A 9,258-nucleotide genomic window follows, 5' to 3' on the forward strand; every position below is an offset into this window, starting at 1 on the left:
GTTCATTGGCTGTCATTTGTTGATGTGGTTCATTTATGTTTCTCGTTCGGTTGTATTTTCCCGTATACATGGTTTAACGCAAGAAATTTTTGTTCGGTGTTAACCCAGGCTGCGTGTTGAAGGCCGTACTTTAACTAGATAACTTTTACAAATCTAGTCTTGAATGGAAAGTTGCCTGTTTGGCTTTCATACCACATCTTCTTATAACGATATAATACAATTCTCCAGATACATAGTGCAATAAGACAATATATGCTCGCTCAATATATGCATGCTCATTTGAAATAGCACAGTTTGACAGATAATTTTAAAACAAAAAACCTTGGCTATGTTTGGTAAAACCTTTCGAAAGTATATTTCCTGTATGCTCTCAATTTCGTACTTGAGGAGTTTTAAACTTTAATATTCAAGCGTCACTGATGAGTCTTTTTTTGGTGAAAATATAGCGTGACTGACGAACAAAATGCGAAACCTAGTATCTATATGACGAGTTTATTCAAACAACTTTTAGTCAATATGGTTTAATACCGATATATTTTTTTTCATTGTTTTCGCTTCACCAGTTTTTTTCACTAGGATTCATCTCTACATAGAAGAAGCGTGGTGTCCAACTGTTTCATCTAGATTATTTATTATAAAGCTCAACAAAAGAAATTGTGCTGTACCTTAGAATAAGTTATAGTCTTTAAATTATTATGCACACCACATATAAACATTCGCCCCGATGAACTATGTGTCCATGTACCCCGGACCCAAGATACGTGTTAAAAGTATTGTGCTCCGAATACAAGACATACGTACTAAGGCAGTTTTAACTAGCTTGTGCAATGATAGGTTTTGTGTAAATGGAGCCCATTGTCATGTATACATGGAGTCCCGAATTAAAATATCAGATCATTATCTTTATTGATGTACTGAAAACATGACAATCGAAGGGTGTACTTTTTTGCACTTAAGTTTTCTATATTTCTACAAGCGTATTTTAAATATAAATAGCACATTGAAATGATTGACCCAGTGTGTATTATGTCTATTCTTTTGCACATATCAAGAACGGAACCGCTTTTATTATAGTTACATTCCGATCAGAAAAAGACAAAAAAGGACTGAAACCAGGAAATGTTAAAGATATGCAGAATATTAATTTTGTCATCATGTGTGAAAAGGTACAAATAATTCATCAATATACCGAACTTAAGAAATCCGGGCATAATTGATGGATTGATTTATAATTGATTGATTAATTAATTAATTTAGTTATTTATCTATACTATTTATACATTTATATATTTAATTATTTATTTATTTATCTATTTTATTTAATTATTTTTTTGATTTTTTTTTATAAGTTAATTAATTTATTCATTCAATCATTTCTCTTATTTGTTTTATACATTTCTGTTATTTATTATTTAAACTGTATATAAACAAAACATAAACATCCATAGGTTTATATGAATGAAAAAAATTATATTCTTACAACAATGCAATTTTCAGTAACTTTATTTAAATAGTGTGAAAACAATTCCAAAGGGTGAATAGCTTATTTTATATTTTTTTAAATGTGAAATATCTATATGATTTTGGTATTTCTGATTCTAAATGATCTAATAACGCCTTTTGATATCAAATATGGTCATAAGAGATCAAGTACCATTTATATAATAAGATGCACACATCCTTGCATATCATTGCAATAGGTATAGTTGGAGACTTTAAATTGACAAGACTTATGTTTCGTTACTTCTAGGGGGAAATAAAGCATCGCTGTATAACTATATCCGGACATACCACAGTCAGAGCCATTCATGTTTGTACTTATTCCTGAGTCATGTTTGCTTATCGTAAACGAATTTATTGTCAGTTTCTATCAGTTTTTGAGTAAATCCATTTTAAATATACAAATAAAGATAAAAGAAAAACACTGAAGGAATCTTGTTACTAGTAACTCATTACAGAGATAGAAAGAGTGTGACGACATTACGTGCTTCTGCTATGTGAGCATCTGATTTAACTGGGATTCGAATCCAGACTTACTAAACATTGTTACAATAAGGAATAGAACACCGACACAATCGGGAATATAACCCTTTAACAGTTAGGACTAGAACACTGATAAAAAATGGGAATAGAACACTGACACAATAAGGAAAAAACAATTGACACAATTGGGAATAAAATAACCTCCCTAAAAGAGGAATAGAACACAACCGATAGATTTTAGACAGTCCAGGTAAGAATTCTTAAACTTCATTTACGTCTATCAAATATAAAGGGTAACTGATGTATTTCTGATGATAAAGTCTGGTCGTTGATTATAAATTATATAATAAAATAAACTTTATTTCAAGTGAATTGTCCCATTATATAAAACTAACCTTCTTGAAAGTCCTACAAACAATAATAACATATTTATAAAATACATACAATATGAAATGGTATAAACATACATACAATATTATAATGGCATAAACATACATACAATATCATAATGGTATAATTTTATATAACTATCTAAGCAAGAGCATAATACATTTTACAATTCATGAAAATTTGTAAAATATTGTTAAAAAAGATACAAGTATATTATATCCACCGCCATCAGTAGAACGCGTTGTCTTACATAAACAATATGGTTAAAAAAAGTCTTTTGTTTTCTTAAACAATCTGAACCATTTTCCATAAAAAAAACTATAATATTGTACCTCTTTTGTATTTTTATAATTCGCAAATGTATCGACTGTACAGTTTTTCTGTTTTCTTTTTAAAGATCTTCAAACAATTATTAAATTTTGAGGCATTTTATTGAAAAGAATCGATCATTTTGACGTATTTATTTGTATTTTCTCTAAATATATGACGGAACTTTCACATCTTTTGATGTCAAAAATTGTATTGTATTGTCTCCACGATCCTATTGGAATTCGACAATGTGGCAAGACCCATACGGGGAGTCACCGAGTCAAGGTCGTTAAAAACCATCCTCATCTACGTGATTAACGTAAATGTATTCTGTCACGTACAATAATTCTACCCTCTAACCGAACGGAGGGAGGACGTTATGGCGTATAGTACAAACCAAATGTTGAATGATAAAGATTCTAAAAAACATGTGCTACCGTCTTATCCATTAATGGATATTTCAACTCCTTTTCACAAGTAAAACAAATCATTAATATTGCAACTTCTTATCTAACATATCACTTTGTGCAACCACGTTGAATAACATGCATTAGAACTCACCAACGCTAGCCAAGGGTTACGATCCTGATTCCGATGATCCTCTCCAGCCTTGGCGGATTAAGATAGAATTTTGGATACACGAGGTAATGATTGTCATTCAATACAGTTGTAGTTGGTTGCACCCAATAAAAAGCGCCTTTGTGATGACCACGTGTAAACATAAAATATGCACAAAAAACAAAACAAAAATTGCCTTTTGCTGATGGTGCAAAAAGTTTTTATCCCAAAACATAGGACGATAGATAATGAGAATTTTGATGTTCTTAATCAACTTATTGAGATTTAAGTGTATGTTTCATACACAAATATTGAAATGTCAACACTTATTTTCGGATCCCGCATCACGAGAGATGTAGACATTAGACACATTGACATCCGTAAAATTCGATTTATTTATCTTTTCTAAACAATATTGTTAAAAATTGTCAACAGTCCTTCTTTTTCGTAAACAATCTGAACCTTTGTCAAGAATAAAATAAAAGTTTGTCTTTTGAGTCTTTTTTCTATTTCGGACATGTATTGCTGTTTTCTTCTCAAACAGTTATTGCATTTTTACGTTGCTTCAAAGTGTCGTTTAACTGAGAAGAATTCATCATTTTGACATACTAATTTGTATGTTTCTCTGAAACGTTCCGCCTTGAAATAATATATATACGAATGAACTTTACCAGTGTTTTTGGTAAAACTGTATCGTATTGCCTCAACGACCCTATTGAATTTCGACCGTGAAAGACACTCATAGGTAGTGAAGGACGTTAAAAACCACCCTCGTAATCACTTATTGGAATACGTGATCAACGTAATATATTCTTTCACCGACGATAATTCTTCCCGATCTACTGAATGGAGGACGTTATGGCGTATAATACAAACCTAGTGCTGAGCGACAATGATTTTAAAAACATGATGTGCAGCCGTATAATCCATTAAGCCCGGGATATTCCAATTGAAATTAAAACAATCATAAATACAGCATCTTTTTATCGAACACGTCACTATGTCCAACGACGTCACAATGTTGAATAACATGCGCTAGAACTCATCTTCACTAGCTAAGAGTTACGATCTTGAATCGTCCTCTCCACCCTTGGCGAAATGAGAGAGTTTCGGATTAATATAAAATTTTGGATACACAAGGTAATGATTTTCATTGGTTGAAGTTGTAGCTGGCTCCATCCAATCAAAATGCACCTTCGCGATGACCATGTGTAAACATAGAAAATGTAATTAAAAAAAAACGATTGCCTTATGCTGATTGTGCAAAAAGTCTTTATTCCAAAACATAGGACGATAAATGATGACAATTTTAATGTTCTTATTCAACTAATTGAAGTTTAAATAAGGATAACAGTAATATACCGCTGTTTGAAAGTCATAAGTGTATGCATCTTGCGTAAATATTGGAGTGTAAACACTTTACTTTTCTACATTGGTTAGAGGTATAGGGGGAGGGTTGAGATCTCACAAACATGTTTAACCCCGCAGCATTTTTGCGCCTGTCCCAAGTCAGGAGCCTCTGACCTTTGTTAGTCTTGTATTATTTTAATTTTAGTTAAGTGTGTACAATTTGGAAATAAGTATGGCGTTCATTATCACTGAACTAGTATATATTTGTTGAGGGGCCAGCTGAAGGACGCCTCCGGGTGCGGAAATTTCTCGCTACATTGAAGACATGTTGGTGACCTTCTGCTGTTGTTTTTTTTATTTTGTCGGGTTGTTGTCTCTTTGTCACATTCCCCATTTCCATTCTCAATTTTACATATTTTCGGATCCCGCATTGCAAGAGTTGTAGACACATCTATTTTTATAACGGCAGATTGTTACAAGATAATTTTCATATTGGTTTACAAGACACAGTATGCATTAAGCAATATCAATATTTGGGCATTATTATTGAGAATACTTGGAAAGTAAATCAGGTTAAAAACAACTATTTCAAAAAGCTTGACAGCCTGTTTTATGTTGAAATCCTCAAGTCCAAGCATAAACATATCACTACATTAATTTGATAATTGTATAAAATCTTTCATTCTCTATACGGTTGTGAGAATTGAGGAATTATTAATATTACTCCAAGGAGAAAATAAAATCATTAACTCTCTTTGATATATATTCAAAGACTGGGGGACTTAAAAACTCAAGACTTGCTCAACAATGCATACAAGGAATACCTTAATTTGCCTGGCACAAATAAAGGTCAAAACTCTTGGTTTACATAACTATACTTTTATAGTGAAAAATTAAACATTGATCTAACCACTTGTAAAAACTGAATTAAACATAAATTAAAGAAATCAGTTATAATCTGTTTAAAAAGCAGCTTCTTAAAGACTAAGAAGGAAATAAGGTTTTCTTATTTACATGATAAAGGCAAATTAAGTACATACTTTGTTAGAGAGAACTGTTTATCATTTGCACATACTGATTGGAAAATTATAGAAAATTGAGATTGATTATTCATAAATTAAAAAGAATTGAAACTCGCCGTCATGAACACAGGTTCCACTCTTCAGGTCAATTGGAATAAATTCCACGATGTGAAAGACTTTGATATTATTGTTATTTGAATGTAATTGAGGACGAGCTTCATTTTACATTGGTATGTCAACTATATGCAGCATCAAGAAAAGTTTTCTAGACGGTTTACTTATTAGGTATTCAAATTTGAGAAAACTAAATATAGAAGATGTATTAATTTGGATTATGTCAAATGACAAGAAAAGCTGTATAACATCTTTATGCAATTACCTGAATATAAGTTTTAAAACTAGAAAACTTAAAGTTTCAAAATGATTTATTCAAATTGAAATACATAAATAAAGGCTTTTGTTCTTAGTGTCTTCATAAAGATTGAAGTTATCTTTTTTGCACCCAGCTGGCTTTTTTACGAATTGTTTTTTTTGTTTATGTTCATGTTATAAATTAAAATACTAGTAATTTTTAATGAATGTTTTTGTATAAAATGGTGTTTTTTGTCTACTATTTTCCTCTTTATAATTGATATGCCTTTCCGTCCCTTTAATAATGAAATAAAATGATTTGACTTGATTTGATTTATAAGTACATTAATTTTATAAATAAATGTTCATAAAAATAATTTTTAAGAACATACATAAACGTCGTGAGAAATATATATATATGGTGACGTCACAGCTTTGTTCGTAATTAAAACTTATCGGGATTTAATCTTGATCGGAAAGTTCAAGTAACGTTCCATGTCCTTTCGATAGTCTTCATTTTAAATTGGTTTTTTTTACCGCAAATGTCAAGATGGGCACTTAATGGCAAGTTTCTATATTGCGGGCGTTTTATTTGTTCTTTATGAAGGCCCGCTTCTAAATATTTGAAATCCTGACTGCAAACACCATCGGCATCGAGCTCTGTTGGTTAAGTGTTTCTTTAAGTTTTTATGTTGTCTAAGGCTGAAAATCAAGTTTCCTTCCGGAAAACGAATTGTTTCATTATTATCTTTTATCGATTTAATAGTATTGAACACGTTCGGTAAATATGGGTCGTGTGTACTAACAAATGGTATTTCCTTTAAGTGTTCATCCGAATCATTCACTTTCGTTGTGTTTAATAGCCTTTCAATTCGTTCAAACGTACGTCCTGAACATTATTGTATGATACTAAAGCACAAATCAACCCGGCCATACAGTAAGTTATGTTTCGTTTTGTATTGGACGAATGACACTAATGAAAATCATATTGGCGTTGATATGAAATTTTTTCCATTTTAAAGCTCGTCCTCAATTACATTCAAATAACCATCATATCAAAATCTTTCACATCTTCGAATTTATTCCAATTTACCTGAAGAGTGGAACCTGCGTTCATGACAGCCAGGTTCAATTCTTAATTGATGATTACTCAATCACAATTTTCTAAAATATTCCAATAAATATGTGCAAAGGATAAAAAATTCTCACTAATAAAGGAGAATTTGAATTTTATATATGGTCTTAATTTGCCTTTGTCGTGCATATGAGAATATCTTATTTCTTTCTTAGTCGTTAAGAAGCTGTTTTTAAAACAGATTTCAACTGATTTCTTAAATTTATGTTTTACTCTAGTTTTTACAAGTGGTCAGATTAATGTTTTATTTTTCACTATAAGACAGTAGGTATGTGAACAAAGAGTTTTGACCTTTATTTATTCTATGCAAATGTATATATATTCCTTGTGTGTATTGTTAAGCAAGTTTGTAGTCCATCACGGCCTAGACATGAAAATGTGTTTTAGCATAACTATGTAAAAAAAATGTCTGTTATGGAATATCCGTTTCACAAATGATATCGGATATGTTACTTACGTCGTAACTACAATCCCCTCCCCTTTCATGAATGTAAACCTACCGAATTAGACTATTTACCGGATTTGTAATCACATAAGCAACACGACGGGTGCCACATGTGGAGCAGGATCTGCGTACCCTTCCGGAGCACCTGAGATCACCCCTAGTTTTTGGTGGGGTTCGTGTTGTTTATTCTTTAGTTTCCTATGTTGTGTCATGTGTACCATTGTTTTTCTGTTTGTCTTTTTTCATTTTTAGCCATGGCGTTGTCAGTTTGTTTTAGATTTATGAGTTTGACTATCCCTTTGGTATCTTTTGTCCCTCTTTTACAACGCCTATGTGGGAACATAATTAGAGACCACAAGTATGCATTTGCAATACTTGAAGTGGAGTATTTTGGTCTTCCAGTCTTTGAATATAACAAAAAGAGTTCTCTTTGGAGTAATGTTAATAATTCCCCAATTCTCATAACCGTATATAGAATAAAAGGTTTTAAAGAATGATTAAATTAATGTAGGAATATGTCCGTCGTTAACTGTCAGCCTGATTCCAAAATGAGAATATCCAAATAAGGTAGTTCAGTGTCACTGGTTTCCACGGTGAATTTGATCGACGGATGTAAAGAGTTGATTTGATGTTTTGAATTTATATAAATCCTCTGATCTGCTACAAAAAAGTATCCAGTCATCTAAATATCTTTACCAGAACTGATTGTTGACGTATAGGACAGACATTTGTCGATACATATGTTGCTCTAAATATCCCATCACTAAATTGGCGTAGGTAAGGGCAACTTGAGTTCCCATGGCTGTACTTTTGATTTGACTGTATGTTTTCCCTTCGAAATAAAATATACTTTCTTCTAGCACTTTTTTTATAGCCTCTAGTATAAAGTTTGATTCAATTCTACTGTCAATTTCATCCCGTTTTTCTTCGATCCAGTATTTATGGCTGTAAGACCTAGATCATGTGGAATATTTGTATTAGAGACTTTAACTCCAAAGCTTGTATATAGTGATAATACTTATAACAATAACAAATCAAGAATACCAGTTAGAATAAAGGCGTAAATTGAAAGTTTTGTCTAGTATCTGAAAACCTTTATAATTAGAGGATATTTGATAGGGTAATAATGTTCCATAATAAGCTCCTTTTTATATCTATATTCAATTATTCAACATTTACTACATATTACACAAAAATATCACAAGGCAATAATATCAACACAATAATAAAAATTAAATGCTATGACACCTTCAGTCTCTTGCACACAGTTATTGTTCTTTAAAAAGTGTTTTTCAAAAACATTTCTCATACAACTTTCCCTACACAAAATTCATACAGGTATGTTATATAATATTTTACAGTGTATTCAAATAGTCTAATAAGATCAACACTACTGTTTTTTTTTTTTTAGTAAATTCCTTCTTCTGAAGATCGATATCTCGCTATAAATAACATGAAATTGACATAACTTTCATTTTCGCCTCTGAAAGATCAAATTAAACCGAACAAATACCCCTTCATACTCTCCATCATTAATGTTGTCAGAATCAACATTATCAAATAAAACTGACAACTTTTGTCGCAGAACATAAAATTCGAATTTCTCCATTTATGGGGAGATAACTCTTATTGTAAAATTTGTATTCTGAAATTTTAGTAATTTTTATTTTTTTACTTGTAGGAAGAAAAAAAAGTTCGATGACACCCTTTTTGCT

This window comes from Mytilus trossulus, chromosome 1 (assembly GCF_036588685.1).
Source record: "Mytilus trossulus isolate FHL-02 chromosome 1, PNRI_Mtr1.1.1.hap1, whole genome shotgun sequence".
Classification (NCBI taxonomy): Eukaryota; Metazoa; Mollusca; class Bivalvia; order Mytilida; family Mytilidae; genus Mytilus; species Mytilus trossulus.